Source organism: Rhamphochromis sp. 'chilingali', assembly GCF_963969265.1.
Source record: "Rhamphochromis sp. 'chilingali' genome assembly, chromosome: 6".
In the NCBI taxonomy this organism is placed as follows: Eukaryota; Metazoa; Chordata; class Actinopteri; order Cichliformes; family Cichlidae; genus Rhamphochromis; species Rhamphochromis sp. 'chilingali'.
In genome coordinates this window covers 3,494,551-3,514,151 of record NC_137933.1, presented here as the reverse complement: position 1 = coordinate 3,514,151, position 19,601 = coordinate 3,494,551, and the positions used below count along the sequence as shown (strand labels likewise).

Here is a 19,601-nt window from a genome sequence, read left to right as displayed (position 1 = left end):
GGTGTGGAGAATTTCTTTGGGAATGGCTGTGATAAACCTGCAGCATCACAGGTCATAGATATTTCACTTTGTCATAAGCCAGAAGCTACAACTTGTAATTTGTAAACACAAGTCTTAATACAAAAAACGAGGTAGCAAATGTGTATTAGTTTATCAATTAGAAAATCAATGAATCCGAAACAATAAGATCAAAATGGACTGATTCACTCGTCTCACATATTCTGATATTTTCTTCCTGTCCCAGGTATTTGTGATAGTAAACTGAATATCCTTACATGTATGATGAACGAGGCAAAAATAATTTTAGACTAAACAAGACAACTATATTGGGCATTATTTAATTTTGACCATGATGGGCAGGCAAATGTCCTACCACTTGGGCGGTGGGGGTAAGGGGTGTGGCAAAGCACTGATAAATGTTTTCATAACCACTAAGTTTATATTTCCTGGAATATGTCTTATTGTGTAGTGCCACTGCTAAGACAGTTTCTCCAATAGTAGTTTTTCCCTTGTTCCCAGGAGCATGTGTGTGATAGTGCTAATTTTTATAAGAATGGCTGTCTAATAGTTTTTTCAGCCATGAAAATTCTTTCTGCGCCAAAGTAGCTGCAACACTAAAGGGAATGTAGGTCATGTGCAGTAGCTCCAGCTTCTATTAGTATAGGCATTGTACCTTTAAAGTGACTATATTAGCAGTTATGTAGCACCTGGAGACCATGAGATGTTGATGACGCTTCAGGTGACGACATAATGACATCCGTACTATCCGTACGTCATTACCATGGCTACCAGTACACATGAGGACACGGTTTAGTGACAGGATAGTAAATACATTAGATTTCATTTTAGATTGCTGCTGTATCCGGAGCTGATGCTTTTTATTTCAAAAACAGTCCAACCAAAAAGTTGTGGGCAACCCTTAAGCAGCCCACTAGTTCCTGCAGTGGAAAATAGTCTTTTGACTCACAGCTGAGTGTGTTCATTTCCCTGTAACTGACAAAGAGCCAAATTGAGCTTGAAATGTTGTTGGGTTCATTTTCTTTTTGAAGGAGGCATTTTAAAATGGAAAGGGGTTTCTGATGTGCCATTTGTACTTTTTTGTTAGATTGATTGTGTGATTGATTTATTTTCAACAAAACCCTTTAAAAATCCATTAGAAAAATGTTTAAAATTGTCCAATAGTTGGGCAGTTTTTAAGATTTTTAGGCATCACTCTTAGTTTTCTCCATTATGACTAGATTTACTTATTGCTCCATTTTATATCATGTGTGACCTGCCAATACATTGTTTTTCTTTCTAAGAATTATAACCTGCAAAAATAAAGTTTCCTTAATCAGATCTCATGAAATTACAGAAAATATGTTGGAAAAAGGTCATTAATTTGCACTAAATATGCATTTAAATTAGCCAGGATTTAATCACGTTTGTTTAGTGATTGGTTTTGTTTGCAACAAAAAAGCCAAAAAATCTGTTAAAAGTATCAAATCACAATTCTTTGAATGTGGGTAGACTTCCTGTCCTGACATAAATGCATTAGGAGAAACAGTGATGTTACCGGAGAGATCACCTATTTCATTCTTGAATTCCTTTTATCCATTTTTTTAAGTTCTTAGAAACCTCCTCCAGAAAACTTTTTATATATACACTTATATTCGGTGGCATTATCTACACTTTGCTAGCAGCTGTGTCAAATTTTCAAGTATATTTTTGCATATTATTTATCTTTTTTTTGCATATTATTTATTTCCTCTTTACTAAAAAACTTGATGCGACTGACTGTGAGGTAGCAGAAGAAAGCTTTTTTCCCTCTGGGTGGGCATTCCATAAAAAAGCAGCTTTTGGCTGCTCTTTTATTCACGAGGAGTTACCACAGTGCAGAGTGGCACGTTTGACTTGGCAGACTTTTTACACCAGATGCCCATCCTGACACAGCTCTCCCAGGGATTTGTGTACCCTCCTGTTCTTAAACCAGGGATTTTTTTCTTTGCATGTTAGGCACACTGAGTGGGAATTTCATCCTCCAAGTTAATCCAGCTTTAGTTTGACAATTTTTAACAATAAATGGTACTACACAATATCTGCAGAAACAGTTTAAGGACTGGGGAACATTTCAAAGTTTCATTCTTTTAAAATTCTTAAAAAATCTCAGCCAGATAGGCATTTTTTTTTTCAGAAATAAGGATTCACGTTACTTGTGTGCTGTTAAAGGAAGCTGTGCCAGGATTTCATGAAACCATATCATTTAAGTCCCCCTGTATCTCTCATAAGTGACTTCCAATCTGAGCAACCAAGGTTTGGCATTTACTGTTGGCTAATTTACCTAAATGTCAGGTGTAAGCATATAGGTGGGTGGACCGCCTCATTTACCTAGAGATGTTTAATTAATGTGTGACGGTTGTACTGCTTGCACCTGCTGCCTTCTTTCTGTGCTACAGTATGTATTTCAGGCATCATGCCACAGGTTTTTGAAAAGGAATATTAATTTCTGTAGCTTTCAATTTCCTCCCACAGCCTGTTTTTGTTTCCTGGACACAAGAGAAACCGATCCATGCTCAGATCCACTACTTAGATCACTGATCTGAAAAGGCTTGTTGGTTCTCTTAGATGTTGTCAGTGGTCTGAAAAGTCTTTCTTCAGCTCTATTCTTGTCTTCTATTTTATGTCATACAATTAGAAATTACAAATTTAAAGGTCTGTTTCAAGAGTAACTGTATATTAAAAGTTACATACACTGTATTTTCCGCACTATAAGGCGCACTTAAAATCCTTTAATTTTCTCAAAAATCGTCAGTGCGCCTTATGTATGAATTTTGGTTGTGCTCAGTGTTGCCAACTCCTCAGTAAGGAAAATCGCTATTGGCTGTCCTAAAAGTCGCTAGAAATTTCTTTTAGTAATTATTGTTTTTTAATGTCACAATTCCAACCCTGCTCCTTTATCTGGGCTTGGACCGGCAAAAGTGACCCGAAATAGGCACTCTGGTGAGGTTACTTTGTGTGTGTGTGTGTGTTTATAAGTAGTTTTAAACCTTGTGATCCACAAAACAGCATAACAGTAAAAGAAGAACTGACTGCGTTACAGTCAGTGCGGGAGCAGCAGCTTCGCTCATGTGCCATTCATTTGCAGTTTGGACGCATAGGGGTGAACGTCTCCTGCCCTGATAGCAGCTGGGGGAGGACTATCCTCCGCCCGTGAGTGCTTTGGCACGGGTGAGGTGCCCACCGCAGCACCGCTGCTTGTTGAGAGTAAGAGCGATAGGCGTTTTCACGTCAAAAAGTCGTCATAAATAAGTCTCCAATAACACCAGAAAAAGTCACCAGATTTGTCGCTAGTCGCTTTTTAGAAAAAAGGTCGCTAAGGGGCTCTGAAAACTCGCTAAATATAGCGACAAAGTCGCTAAATTGGCAACACTGGTTGTGCTTACTGACCTCGAACCAATTTTATGTGGTACACGGCGCTCACAAATCTGTCAAAAATGTTTTAGCCCGACTTTGGTAAGCTACGAAGCTGCACTGCTTGATGAATTGTCAGAGCATTACGGCTACCGTAGTCAGGAGCCTTGCTGAGTAATCTGGGTCCAAAACTCCATCTCCTTCAGGTCTAGGGTTGCCAACCGTCCCTTAAAATACAGAATCGTCCCGTATTTCGAAACAAAAGTACACGTCCCGTATTGAGCTAATAAGGGACGCACTTTGTCCCGTAATACAGTGAGAATCAAAAGTAGTCTATAAATGTTTATGGAATTAACGCTTTGTTTGAAAGCATAATTCCCAGCCCCTCTCCTGCTTTGTGACCAATGAGCTGACAGCACACTTATGACAATTCGAGTATGACAATTCAGATTACCGCTCATCTCATTGGTCGAGGAAAGGTCGCTTACGGAGAAAATACCGGAAGACAACAGATGACCACAACAAGAAGCATGGCCAACAGTGAAACAAACGCCGACACTGCGGTGCAAGTCTCGGACGACAGTACACCTAAAGCTGGGCAGACACTGTGCGATTTTTTCAGTCACGTTATTCAGCTCCTGCTCAAACTGCACGATTGACTCGCAGGGGTTAGAAGTTGGTAGGTCACGATGCAGGTCTCACACTATACCGCCCGATGCTCTGATGCGACCTGAGTGCTCACACTGTGCCTCCATAACACGAAGGTTATAACAGAAAATCTGTCGCGCTCTCTCTCTCCGTCTTACACTCACACAGACACACACACCACCACCATCAACTTTGCTAAATTGCTAATGAAAAACATGATCGGGCAGCTGTGATTGAGCAGCAGAGTAAATCCAACTATTTTCACGGTTGTTGTGGTCGTGATAATTTTGTGAGGCCACATCGAAAAGGCTCGGATGAGCTTTCCAAAGTTCTACAAGTTGTGCCTCCATCGCTTGTGTCCAGATCACACGCTGCACAGCCGTGCTGCTCCATCTTTTACACCAACATTTACGTGTTTGCGCGCGAGCAGTGTGAGCGGCTGTGATGAGACCCTCACGAGCGATTGATGATCGGGAGCTGGTCGTGAGGTGTTAATCACTTCTCGTTACCCCACGTATACTACACGACGCACGATGAAGGCCAAAATCGGTCAAAAATCGGCTCAAAATGGGCCTAAAATCGCACAGTGTGAGCCCAGCATTAGAGCAGCAATGTTTGTTCCCCTCAGAGAAAGGGAAGAATGGGAAAAGGAAAACACCTGGCTGGAAAAAGTTAATATGGGCATGTGCAGTGAATATCAGCGCTATGTGGCCAGAAGTGTGATAATACACAGCAAATCCAGCATGTCCAAATTAACACTGTCGGATTTGATTTCAACACTGTTGAAGTGTCTATATGGGTCCACACCAGAGAGTGTTAATTTAACTCTTTTTGGAGAGTTGGTACGTTAACTCTGATTTAGTGTTAAACACCAAATCTGTCTGGAGTTGATAATTTAACACTTGGTGTTAAGAGTTTATATATTAACTCTCAAAGAGTATTTTAGTTTAACTACGTAAGAGTTATCTTCTAATTCATTCTAAAAAGCGGGAATTTTACTGTTCTGAACTTCTAGACATTTCTTTTGGAAATAAACATTTACTAAAAAGATGCAATGGTTTTTGAAAAACATTTATTCTGAACTGTGCACCACAATTTCAAAACATTTTCTGAAAGACGTAACAGTGTACATGTTCTCACTTTCATTAGAATTTTGTTTATCAAAAGGTCTGACATGGTAAATGCAAATAACAGCATTCTCATCACTTATTTCTTCAATACAATATGCATGTCCTTCATTCATCCCTTTGTGGAACTTCAACGCACTTCTGCTCTCCCCCATATTCCATCTTCACAAGCATATCCTGTGCGGAGATTGAATAAAAATTAGTTGACACTAATTAATGGCACAAATAATCCAGTAAACAATTGCAGCACAGTAAAAAAAGGAATCCTCTTTGAGCCATTACTTGTGTAAAGTATTTTCCCAAAAGACAAAGACACAGGCAACAGGTATACTGAACTAAATGTAAAACCTCAACCTTTTTCATTTTTACCTAAACCGTGTGCACAAAACTCTGGAGGGATCTAAATGCTAACGTAGAACCCAGTCAGGACGTCAGCTACTGCTGTTTGCTCGTGTTTTTATTTTTATTTTTATGGGCGATCGTTTTCAGGCTTCAAGTAGCACCATTATACCAACATTTCACATTCTACACATTGTTTTAGGTGTATTTGACCAAAGGTTTGACTGAAAATTCACATGCAAGCTTTTTTTTCAAGGCTGTGGTATTTGCACGCAAACAATACCTTTCAGCTAGCTAAAACAGAATATTATGCTATCACCGAGCAACATGGCTAATGCCTTTCACACAGCTTTGTCTCAACTCCAAAGAGCCACAGAAGTAAAAGCTAATAATAATTGAAACAATCTTTGAAAAAATGACTTACCAAGCATGGCAAACAACTCAAATATGTAGAGCAAAATGTTCTGAAACGGCTTCACTTCAGCTTCGATTGGAGCCGTGCTGGGGGCGGAGTCTGTGAATTTACTCTGTTGGTGTCATAGCCCCTGTAGGAGTTCAGAGTTAAGAGGTCAAGAGTTAATGTTTCCATTGTAACACCTCCAGATTTGACAGAGAAACACTCATTTTTAACACTCGATTTTAACTACCGTAATTGTCGGGCTATAAGCCGCTACTTTTTGCACAAGCTTTGAACCCTGCGGCTTTTAGTCAGGTGCGGCTTTTCTATAGATTGTCCATGATTTTTGTGATATCATAAGACGATTTGTTTTGTTTGTTCCGCTGTTGTACGGCACTACGTTGCCTGGCGGAAGGATCGAGGTTCAAGAGTGGTATGTTGGTCACATGTCCATCCGCCAGGCAACATAGTGCCGTACAAGTAGCGCGAAAAACAAACTTCAAAGTAGCGCTACGCATTCAGCGGGAGGCGTGGATGATGAGCGGCGATAAACTTGCGAAAAGCAAGTTATGCCCAACTCTACCGGTGGATTCTGACAGCGTGGAAAAGTGTGCAAACATCCACGATCACCAACGGATTTCGAAGGGCTGGACTCCTGCATGATGAAGAGGAGGACACCGCCACGGCCCTTCAGAGGGTGTTCGACTCCGACACTGACAATGACAATGAGGATTATCTTTGGTTTTGAAAGTGACAACGAAGGAAAGAAGCTGAGAGTGGATGACGAAGCCATCCTGAGCCTGTTCGTATCCGACACTGGAGAAGAGGACTTTGGTGGTTTTAGTGCGCAGGAAGATGGTGGTGAATGACTGACTTTTCTTCTTGTTAAAGCCGTGTCACTGCACCTGAGCCTAAAAGGTAGTCTGAATCTATTTTTCTGGTGTGCTGTAGGTTATTGTTATGTACTACATTTGTTACTCATTTATGAAGCACAGCACATGTGCAAATATGTACCCATAACTTGATTTTCAAAATATTAATAAAAGGGGTGTGTCTCCAAACAGCCATCTCTTTCCTGACAATTCGCTTTGTGCATATTCTCTTACATATGATAAGTCAATATTGAAACACCTGCGGCTTTTGGTCAGGTGCGGCTAATGTATGTACAAAACAGGATTTTCCCCTGATTTTAGCTTGTGCGGCTAATATTCAGGTGCGCTTTGTAGTCCGGGAAATACGGTACTATCATTTTACACCTCAGAGTTACATTAAAAGAATGTGACTCTGCTTAGAGTAAAATTAACTCTACTTTTGCAAGAAGACCATTAATACCAAAACATTTAACACTTTTGAATTTGCTGTGTATAACTTATTTTGTGTAATAAACAACTGCAAGGATAGATGATTACAACAAATAGATGACTAATACATAAAAGTAATACACAGATGAATAATGATGATGAGTTAAGATGCGTAATCATGGGAACAAGCGGGTTTACAAACAGGAGCAGCTGATTAGCATTAGAAAAGCTGAAATAATACCTCAACTGAAGCCAATTGTACTAAATGCACTAAATGTGCACTGTTACAAGAATATTTTTCTTTCTATTGTTTTCTATTATTTTAAGTTAAGCAGGACAGAGTTCTTTTAAAGAAAGATTTACTTATATTCTCAAAAGTTAAGCATGACAGGCTTCTGTTTAAGAAAGAGACCTGTTTTCTTGTGTTAATGTTGTCATTTTGAGCTAAAAATAAATGGCTAAATGATCATTTGTTTCACATGTGTTCATATCACAAAGAATACACATCTACTTAAATCAAATTCAAGTCAAATGGTTAAAAAAATAATTTCACACACAAAAAAAGAGCTAGAAAATTCACCACACTGGGAAGGGTGAAGACAACTGGGTCGCCCGGCCCTGGCCACGAGGTGTCCCTTATTTATTTTTCAGGGAGTTGGCAACCCTATTCAGGTCCCAAAGTCAAATGATCACTGCGGCATCACTGAGAGCTAAAAACAAAAAAAAATGATCGATGTTGCTGCTTTACCAGGTGCAACAATTAAGTTTAACATCCAGGCATCCATGAAAACAGAATTTATTACATTTAACAGAGTTAGAAGTTAGCAGGAAGTTAGCTCGCTAGCTTCCACCTAAACATGATATAGCATGTTCTGACAGAGATTTCTGAAAAAAACGTACAGCTCTGCTATCACTTCCAACATAAATGACTCCAGATCATTACAGACTACAGGACCACCAAACCCTCCCCCGCATCCTCTGATGTCTCCTTCCTCAACGAGCTCAACAACCTTTATGCTCATTTTGAGCGAGGGAACCCCACAACCACAACCAAAGCAGACGTGACGCCAGACCACCAACCTCTGACTCTCTCCCCCACCGATGTAAGAGCGGTGCTGAGCAGGATCAATGTTCACAAGGCTGCAGGCCCTGATGGCATCCCCGGGCGTGTTCTCAGAGCGTGTTCTGGGGAGCTTGCAGGAGTGCTGACAGACATATTCAACCTGTCCTTGGCCCACGCTGTGGTACCGGCCTGCTTCAAATCCACCTCCATCGTCCTGATGCCCAAAAACTCCAACCCATCTAGCCTCAATGACTACCGCCCAGTAGCACTCACCCCCATCATCACAAGGTGCTTAGGGCAGCTGGTCCTAGCACACTTCAAATCCTGTCTGCCCCCCACCCTGGACCCCCACCAATTCGCATACCGCCAGAACAGGAGCACAGAGGATGCAGTCTCCATCGCACTGCACTCTGTCCTCTCACACCTGGACAACAACAACACCTACACCAGAATGCTGTTTATAGACTTCAGTTCAGCATTCAACACAATCCACCCCTCACAACTCATCAGGAAGCTGACAGACCTGGGCATCAGTTCCCTCATCTGCAAATGGTTACTGGACTTCCTGACCAACCGCCCCCAACATGTCCGGCTGGATAACCGCTGCTCATCTACAATCACAATGAACACCGGTGTACCACAAGGCTGTGTGATGAGCCTTTTCCTCTACTCCCTCTTCACCCACGACTGCAGACCTGCTGATGGTTCCAACACCATCATTAAGTTTGCAGATGTCACCACGGTGAGGCCGCCTACAGGGAGGAGGTGGATCGTCTGGCTGAGTGGTGCGACACAAACAACCTGCTGCTTAACACTGAGAAGACCAAGGAGCTCATCGTGGACTACAGGAGCAATGCTGACCCACATCCACCCATCCACATTAAGGGGACGGCTGTGGAGCGTGTGAGCAGCTTCAAGTTCCTGGGAGTCCACATCTCCGAGGATCTCACCTGGACGACCAACTGCTCCAAGCTGGTCAAGAAGGCTCTTCTTCTTGAGGACTCTGAGGAAGAACCACCTGTCCTCAGACATCCTGGTGAACTTCTATCGCTGCACCATCGAGAGCATCCTGACCAACTGTATAACAGTCTGGTACGGGAACTGCTCTGCCTCGGACCGGAAGGCGTTGCAGAGGGTCGTGAAAACTGCCCAGCGCATCGCCGGAGCACCACTTCCTGCCATAAAAGACATCTACAGGAAGCTGTGTCTGAAAAGGGCTGGGAAAATCATCAAAGACCCCAGTCACCCATCACATGGACTCTTCCCCCTCCTGCCCTCTGGGAGGCGCTACAGGAGCCTCCGGACTAAGACCACCAGGTACCGGAACAGCTTCTTCCCCACAGCTGTCAGACTCCTGAACTCTGCCTCCTGACATCTGACCCACGTTAACACATGGACTGGACATACACACACCCACAACCACCTGCACACACACACACAATGGACAACTGTACCCTCAAACACACAATAATAACATGGACTGAACCACCACTCACAACCACTAGCACTTTATACAGCCTCTTTAGAAATTATCCACATATCTCACTTATCTTAACTGCACTACTGTATAGCTCTGTGTAAATAATCATTCTGTACAATACGATAATTTTTAATTCTACAACTGTTTATAACCTGCATAGTTCACATTTCTGTATAACTGTATATCTCAGATTTCTGTATAGTTTTTCATATTTATATCCTGTTCATAGCCTGTACATAGCTTGTACTCACTACAGCCTGTACATACTTATAGTTATAGCATATTCATAACATACTTCATACCGTGTACATTATAACATACCATAATAGACCCATTTCTGTAATATACTCACATATCTATATTATTGCTAATATATATTGTAATATATCTATATCACTAAAGCACTTCTGGATGGATGCAAACTGCATTTCGTTGCCTTGTACCTGTGACATGTGCAATGACAATAAAGTTGAATTCTATTCTAACTCTATTATAAAACTGGTTTATTGTCTGACTTACAAATTATTAGTCTATGAGTGTTCTGCGTCCCAGAGTATCTCAATGGCTTCAAAAAGCACTGTTACTGTAAAAAGATATGGTAAATGTTAAACCTAATTACTGCCTCTTTATATGCTGTAAAACTCTTCTTCTTCGCTATGGTTTTCAGGAAGTACTGTTTACAGTGTAATTATTTCCTTCCTTTCAGAATCTGGTATCAGTCTTTTGATGTAAGTGCATACAACTCCCATTAACTACATTCAATTTTCCAACTCTGAAGTCAATGCAACAAAGATGAAAAATGTCTTGAATTTTTTGGTGCATTGCATATGCATTCACAGCGGTCGTACAGATATTGTATTATGATGTGCACATATAGTATTCCAATTCAGTTCAGTTTTATTCATATAACAAATCAAATCACGACACCAGGCTCCTCAGTAACATGTGAAAGAACCATGCAACCCATCCTCACGCTGGTTACATACTGCTGTGGGATGGCTACCCCTTCTTTATTTTGCACTCCACCACTCTACCTGGGCCATGGCTAATGCTAGCAGAGGAGATCTGAGGACCTCAGTATACCATTAATCGGTATTACCGACAGGTGGAGATTTAGAATTGCCATTGGTTGCCGTCTTGATATCTCGCTCCACAGAGATTGTGTCCAATGATTACAAGCCTTGTGTCTCCAGTGAGAGAGATGCTGCCCCACACCATCACAATGCCTCCACTGAAAGCTGTTACCCTATCATTGCAGCTGTCATCATAGTGTTCTCCAAGTCTTTGTGGGAATCCAACTGCCGTATGCAGCTGGACTCATCGCTGAACATAACAATCCATAAATAATAATAATAATAATGCATTTTATTTGAGGGCGCCTTTCAGAAACCCAAGGTCACCTTACAAAAAACAAAATCAATAAAAGGAACAATAGTCATAAAATACATAAAATAAGTTAAAATTACAAAACAGAGCTTGACAACAGATAAAATCAGCATTAAAGCGAATAAGCCAGTTTAAACAGATGTGTTTTGAGCTGTGTCAATATTTCTTAGTGCAGGAGGAAGAGAGTTCCAGAGCCGAGGAGCAGAGCGACTGAAAGCTCTGTTCCCCATAGTAATAAGGTGTGAGGATGGAACAGTAAGATGAATAGCAGATGATGATCTGACAGGGCGGGAAACAGTGGTGATATGGAGCAGGTCACACAAATATGAAGGAGCAGATTTATGGATACACTTGTATGTAAGAAGTAAGATTTTAAAATTTATCCTGGCTTCTATGGGCAACCAGTGAAGCTGCTGAAGAACTGGGGTAATATGAGCTCTTGACGGTGTGCAAGTTACGACCCAAGCTGCAGAATTTTGTCACATGTTCAGGTTCCATGTCCATGCTGTGAACACCAGCACAAACAGCCTGATACTGAAACATAATCATGACAGGCCTCCTGGCAGCCCTATGATACCGGAGATTGGCTGTGTGCAGTCTCTTCCTGGTTGTCTGGGTTAGAGAGCCGTCGGCCATATTGTCCTGCAAACCTTGATTTAAAATCTGTAGAAGACTGCCTACAGTAGTACTATACTGTACACTGGGACGTGGCCTGTTTCTGACATTTCCTCTTAAATGTAACTTGGCCTTCAGTTTGCAGGTAGTACCATGGCTCACTCCAAATAATGCTGCAGCCCGGAGTTGCAGAACACCAGCCTGAAGTTGCTCTATGGCAATACAGACCAGTCAATCATGGTATGCTTGGTCAAACACACCTATTGACCACTTTAGCAAGGTCTATGCTCACAGGTGGTGAAAACCAGTCGATAGAAGAATAGGCTGCAGTAGTTTTTTCATGGGTGCAACCAACATACTGAACTCCCAAAAAATATTTTCTTTACAAATGTGGCACCATTTAAGGAGCAATAAAGACATTTTCCAATAGAAAGCTTTATTGGCAAGAAGCATTGTTACAACAAATTTCTTTTATAGTTTATAGTTCATATATATATATATATATATATATATATATATATATATATATATATATATATATATATATATATATATATATATATATGGTATTAAATGTGCAATAATGTTGGGTAATAAATGCTAAGGAGAGCATCAGATTTAATCAGAAATTAAAAGAAAACTCACCACTGACAGCATCCGATAGTTCGAACTGTATTGCAAAAGTCAAATTGTATTACTATAGCACAAAGAGAAAGATTATAATTTATTTCAAGCAGTACTTTGAGACAGCGGGGAAGAAAACTACATTTTAACAAGAATAAATAGAACTAGAGTCAGGGAAGGTAGCCATCTGGCTTATCCGGAACAGAGAAGTGCAAACACTCGGGTTGGTGAGTCTAGAAGCTGCAGATCAGAAGCCTTTAGGTGCAGGGCCAGGGATGCACGGAGAGAGACCACAGAGAGGAAAAAGCACAAAATAAAGGGGGATGATAAATAGAATAACAAGCTTGGGATTCATCTACGAAATTACACGCAACTTTAATAGCTTTGGTTTTAAACGTTGGTTAAACCTTATTTTAACATTAAGCCTAACCTCTAGCATAGGTAATATTATGTGCATTTGTGTACATGTGCACTTGAATGGAGGAAGCAAGCCAACCAATTTTGCGTATGGTTTGTTCCTAAGCAAATATTTAAATTGCCAGGTATGCCAGTAACTTGATAATCAGCTCTGTGCTCTGCTGTGGATGAACTCTAACGGTGCTGGTTGTCCCTGCAGCCTTGGTAAGCTCAGCACATGAAGCAATTCTAGGTCCGTTGCAGGTTCTGATTGGAGTGAACCTCCAGATCATGAAGGTTCACCTCATATCTCCTGAACTAAACAAGTACAGACATTGCCAGTTGAAGTCCAGATCTCAAGGACCACAAACAGATACCTGGCTGGGAAATACTGGGGCTGGGTGGTTAACTGTGACTTTACTGCAGAGTTATACATCTACTTCAGGTGAAAAAATAAGGAAATAGACCCTCTAACATTTTAAAAATGTGAATGTTATATTTTTATTACTGTAACCAGCTTTATTTTGATAAAAAAAAAATTAATAAACTAAAATATACAGGTTAAAGATGATCAAATATTGACCAAATATGTTCAATATCTAGACGAGAGCATTGAGTGCTAAGGTAACAGGTGACACTAACCGAGTGTTCCAGTGGCAGGTGGGTCAAACACTGGCCTTACACATTGTTTATGCCTTAACATTTATAGTCAACATCCTGTGTTGTTTATGTTTTGTTTAAATATTTAAAAGAAATACATCACTGTCTCTTGTATTTCAATTAAAATAAAGATCTGGGATTGGGTTTTTATGACTCCTGACTTTGGAAATGGCTGCTCAACAAGTTCCCGGTGTACTCCTCCTCCTCCTCCTCCCATTAGCTGTTATGTTTCTTGGATTCTTTCCAGGCACATTGAGCCATGTTTTGGAGACACTGGGAATTTGAATATTGGGGTTTTAGTGTGTGTGTTTTTTTTAAGATAGTGTTAATAATCAGCTGACTAATTCAAAATTTAACAAACCCTAAAGTCTTTTCCTAAGACAAAAGACTGAGGAACCTTCAATTAAATTTAGTTGCCTCAAGGTGCTTCATATTGTAACGTAAAGAACACACAGCGATACAAAGACAACAAAGAAAAACACCAACCCTCATATGACACCCTATGAGTAAGTACTTTGGCAACAGTGGGAAGGAAAAACTCCCTTTTAGAAAGAAGACAGGACAAAGACGTGCTGTGGAAGAGAGCCAGAGGTGAATAATACTTAATAATTAAAGCAGAGAAGTGCATATGTGCTTTAAGCCTGTGCATCTAAAGTGTGAAACCTGCAGCATTTGGAAAAGCACACTAGTATTAGATGTGTTTTGTATGATGCATCTTTTGAATGGACAGATCTGCTGTAGAAAAAAAGACACTATTATCTGCACTTACAATTGCCTCAGTAAACCAAGGTTTAATGCAGCCACAGGAGATGCTGCCATTCTGAAGGAGTTTACAAGCCAGATTTATGAGCTCTGTAGCTTGACTGAAATAAAAGAGATTTTTTTCTTCCTCACTTTAAGGGTTCTTGAGTCATTCTGGGAAATGTGAAGCCAGAAGAGAAATCCACATCTGCCTTACCATAATAAAGATAAATATAAGAGTATTAGACAGAAACTAAATGGAAAACCTGAGCTGCCAGTAAGAAGTCGCCCTCATGTCTCTGGAGAGTGCTGCCCTTTCCTGCTCCTCATTTAGCTCTTCTCTGACACAGAGCCGAGGGAGGGGAGGGGACAACAGGAAATGTTTGTGTGTGAGAGAGAACGAGAGAGAGCAAACTTTGAACTTGTCTTCAGACGTGATCAAAGTTAAACTTTGATGTCAGGGTCCAAACCCTCTATCAGCCCTGAAGGAGTCGCTCATCACTCTTATTAGAAATGTACGCCGTAGGGTCGCTAGCCAAAAGTCTTTGTAATGTCTGATTGACTGCTTGAGTGAATAGAGCAGGCTACTCTCTGTCCTTCTTCATGCACGCTCTGTCTAGGCAGCATCCTTGCCCCAAACCAATCTGAGGTAGTGAGAATGTGTCTGACACAAACCATCTCCTGTTGCATGGCTACATGTGTGAAAGGGCAACTCTGGACAGAGACAGGATGGGATTCTCCTGACGCTGTGAGACGTGTGCTGTTGCAGAGTTTTTAGCTTGTGATATAAAGTGCTTTGAGTTGATTGTCCTTGTGATTCGGTAGCATACAAATAATGTTACGCCCCTCTGCAGCCCCTAATCTCTTTGCAGCGGCAGTGCAAGAGTATTCAGCTGTTGCTAATTGATCACACCTGGTGAGGTGTGGATAAAGGCGTACCTGAGGCAGGCTTTCGGGGAAGCACACCAGCTATTTTAGCTAACCCCCTATATAATTTAAAATAAAACCTCATCTCTGTGAAATTCTGGTATTAGTCTCCATATTTGTGTTGCAACTCTTGAGCCGGGTCGTAACAGTAAATAAGTAAATGCATTGAACTGAACTGATGTCCATGTATAAAAGCAGTTTAAGAGAGGCATACAGCAAATGAGGATAACTATGAAAGTGAGAGATTGTATAGATATGGAGAAGATGGGAGGGAGGAGGTGGTTGACAATCTGTCGTGCTTCAAAACTTTCTCATTCCCTTCCTGTCCCCTCACTCCCCCCAGTTTTTATTTTACTTCTCTCTCTCTCTCTATCTCTTCGCCCACCCGGCGTGCTTGTTGCCCTCTCCTGCTGTGACTCGCATCTGTTGGGGAAAAGGCTGATCTTTAGTCTTGGCAGGGAATCACCAGCATGCCCACTGCCGCTTCAGACTGGTACTTGTGACGCAGCGGATTGCACTGGAGGATTGATATTGGGTCTATATTTCATGCTTCTTACCTGCATACATTATCCCAAAAAACTTTGACTACAGTGCCCACTTTTAGATCCTTTCATAATTTCCCGTTGTACAAACACTTATAGTTATTTTGGTAATGTGGGAATGTTTGGGCTTGAGGCCCCAGTCACACAGGTGACCAGTTAGTGACCTCCTGGTAACCACCAGTCACTAGGATAAAATGTGTATTCCCTGACCAGTTGTGGGTGCAGGCAGTCGTTGTGAAGTCAGTTGCTAATAAGGGAAAATTGATCATTCCCCGAGTGCTCGGTGATGTTGTTGAGTGGTTACTGAGATTGAAACCTCCAGTTTCATTACAATTTCAGAATTAAATAGAAATAATAAATCCTATCCTTTTTTTTTTCTTTTTTTTTTGAGAATAAGAAAGGAAAGTATGTCTTTGTGCCCCCTTTCCCTGTTAATGCCCTACCTATCCATCTGGCTAAACCTTGCTAGACCCGCCCCTGCACAGTTACCAGCTGTCATCTACGTAGAAAAAGATCCTGGTGGAGAAAGTAATATTAAATAAATTCTATCAACAGCTTATCAAGCTTAAACGTGCTGCTGTTGTTCAAATGCTGGTTTCCTCTTTCTGGTGCAAAGTGGGCCAAAAACAAAGAAGAGAGACGGACTCGACAGAAAAGCCGATCAGCTGATCATTGATCAGTTTCATGATTGAAGTAGCAGCAGGAGAGCGAGAGAGAATGAGAGGCAGTCGCTCCATATATCGGTTGATAAGCTTAAGGTGGGAATGCTTTACATGTTTGTTTACATGTTTGGTAGCGAGACTCCAAATACTCAACCAGACCACTGACAGGTCTCACACGCCACAGCTGCTCTATCACGTTACGCATACTGCTCCGACGTGCTATGGTTATGAGCTGAGTTACGGCATGTCGCAAGTTTTGTGAGAAGCTTTTTTGATATTTAATGGTTCAGATTACATTTTTTGTTTCTCTCCAATATCCGATCCAGTAATTTAGGTCAGTATCGGACCGATACCAATACGTAATATCGGACGGATACCGATGTAATATCGGATCGGCCCATCTCTTTTTTTTTTTCTTTTTTTTTTTTCTTCTTATCTTTCCTGTGAGAGAAAGAAAAAAGTGCAGCAGAAAGTACTATAATTTTTTTTTTTTTTTTTTTTGCCTGTCCCGTTTGGCTCTTTTGCCATCAGAATTGTTGTCTAAAGGCAAAGAAAGATGCCCATCGGATTTATTTTACCAAACTGACCATCCCAGCCTTGCCGTAATGGTCCATTTGATTCACCTTTTATTGTTTATTTTATTTTCACTTACTGAATACGGGACAGACTTGACTGGGGGAAAGAAGGGGAGAAAGAAAGAGGGAAAGAGAAACAGCTGAGAAGAGGGACGGGGGAGAAGGGCAAAAGACAAAAACCAACAGAACGGGCAGAGAAAAAAAAAATGCATATATCAATCACCTGGATCACCTGCTGAGAAAGAAAAAAGAAAGCAAGCAGAAGAGAACAAGAGTAATAGAATAAACAACATCACAATGATATATGGGAATATGACAGTAAATACTAAATGTTAAACATTATTGTGCAGCACATAAGATCAACAGAACACAGTGTGCTTTGAGGTAGGAGCCAAAAAGGGTGTAGTTTGTGGGTGTGATCACCCGTGTGTACACCTGTGAGCATGGACGCGCTTGTTTTTTGTTTTTTAAAAGGTTCCTTCATGTAATAATCTGCTAGAGGGTGTGGGGGGGCCACAGCCCCGTCCTCCAGGGCGTGAAGCAGGTGTGGAGGAGATCAAAACTCCAGACATCCAGAGGCCCCCAGAACACAAGAGACCAAGGAAGACCAACAGAGGGGCAGCTGCGCCACTGTCCCGGAAAGAGCTGAGGAGAGTCCCAGATGAGGGCTCACTCAGCAGCCGCGGAGCAGAAGCCAGGGGGGGTTGCAGTGACGCGCCCGTGAGCTCCACCGGCAGCCAGCTGCGCCTGAGTGACCGAGCCCCAGGCCGAGAGGCCGGGGGCACCCCACCTCCGAAGTGGCCCGAGTGAGCCCCAGGCTCCAGGCCCCGATAAGCGGCCGCCAAGGAGTGAGCCGGTGTGTACCTGGACGCCCATCCCCGGACACAAAGAACCACCAACGCACCGATGTCTGAGGGGGTCCGCCACTGGCAGGGGAAGTGGTGGTGGGGGGAGATAGGCCTCCAAACCTTGGAGGGCCTGAGATGTCCCCAGAGAGGTGGCGCCTGACACCCAACCTGACATATAGACACAGACATACAGGCACACACAGATACAAACATCCATTCCCACCCTCATGCTCTCATATGCACTTACTCCACACTCAACCAACGTGGAGACAGACATAAAGAGACGTTGTACACACGATCACACTCCCCAAGCGTACTCTACAAACCGGGTCTAGGTGCCCCCGCCCCTGGAGGGGGGAACTGCACCCAGACCCAGGTGGTGTTTCCCTTTTCCCTGCGGTGGGGGGAGGCAGACCGCCCCGACTCTGCAGCAGCAGGAAGGCTCCACACTCCAGACCGCAGTCGGACGGCCAACTCCTCCTCCTAGTCCTAGCCCCCCTGCTCCAGCAGGTCGCAGAGAATGGGGGTGAGAGAAGACTCCAAACCTCCCTCCACCCGCTCATTGTAATGTTGATGCATGTGTGTTCTAAGGTGCATTTAAAACCCAGGAGGGCATGGAGCTACCTGCCAGAGAGCAGCAGGTAAGCGCATGGTCCCTCCTGCTAGCCCTCAATGTCTACGTGTATTTAAAATTGAGAGGTGGGCAACGATGCCAGGGGTGGGGTGTACACCCTGATGGTACTTTGGACTCCGTGTATCGTGCCCACCCCCAAGATCCTATATGTATGTGTAATGAGAGTGTGAGTAATGTGAATGTCTAAGTTGTGTGATAAAATTGAGGCAGAGGCAGCCAGAAGGGGACAGAGGGGGGGGTAGCCTCCTCTGCACCCTGGTGACATACCCCTACTCCAAGGCCCTGCATGTGTGGGTGGTTGTGGTGGAGCGGGAAGAGGGAGGCAGCTGGAGATGGGGAGGGAAGGAAGGGAGGGGCAAGTGACCCCTCCCTGGGGCCAGCTCCCCCGCTGACCCCAGTAGGCACCCCCATACTCCGCGGCCCGCCAGGGAAAGGGGGCCCAGGCCCATCCAGACCGGGCCCAGTGCAGCAGCGCCGCCCGGCCCCACAGAGCCCGGGACAGTCCACCCAACCCCACCACAGAGAAAACTGCACCCACCCCACCATCCACTCATCTTCCAGACTACATAAGACAATAAACACCCAGGCTGAGATCTTCCTCCACCTCTCCTGTATCTCCCCCTCCTGCAGAGGGAGCTCCTGAGGAGAGGAAAGCTCCTGCAAGATGTGACAATCTCCCCCACCAGTTGAAGAGCCCCCCAGGTGGCTCGACGCACCGGCGGCACCCTGCTCCAGGGCTGGGCCCCCATGCACCCACCCGCCCACAACCCCGGCAACACACCAACCAGGACCCAAGCCCCCGAGGCCCGGTCCGGGTCCCAGCCCAGAGACGGAGCGCCCCCAGAACCTCACGCCCATCCCGGACCCACCCAGGGGCAGCCAGGCTACCAGGTCAGTAACTCACGTCTGTCAGCACAGACCCTCCCCTAGCCCCGCTGCACGCAGCCGCGAGGAAACAGTCACCTGAGAGCCAACAGAGCCCCCAACCGGACATGACCGCTACCCCGGGTTGAGCCCCCCAAGGAAGATGCCTCCGGGGAACCCCCCGACGCCCTAAGCCTGTCCCTACCCCCACACCAATCACAACAGTGAAGGCGGGACCAAACTATGACCCCCCACCCCCACTAGGTGATGGAGCTGATCAAAGGAGCCCAGAGCAATTGATCTGATGTGGTGGCAGAGGCTGTATCAAGACTAATGTAATCTAATAGATAATTTCTATATTGGTTAGAATTAAGATTATTTT

The 19,601-nt window shown here is 43.3% G+C and overlaps 1 protein-coding gene across 1 annotated transcript in view; it reads left to right on the top strand.

Annotated features, from left to right (window-relative positions):
* Positions 1 to 19,601, top strand: part of LOC308397835 (SH3 and multiple ankyrin repeat domains protein 2-like) — a 320,516-nt gene that overhangs the window by 1,060 nt on the left and 299,855 nt on the right. The gene's annotated exons all lie outside the window — the stretch shown is intronic.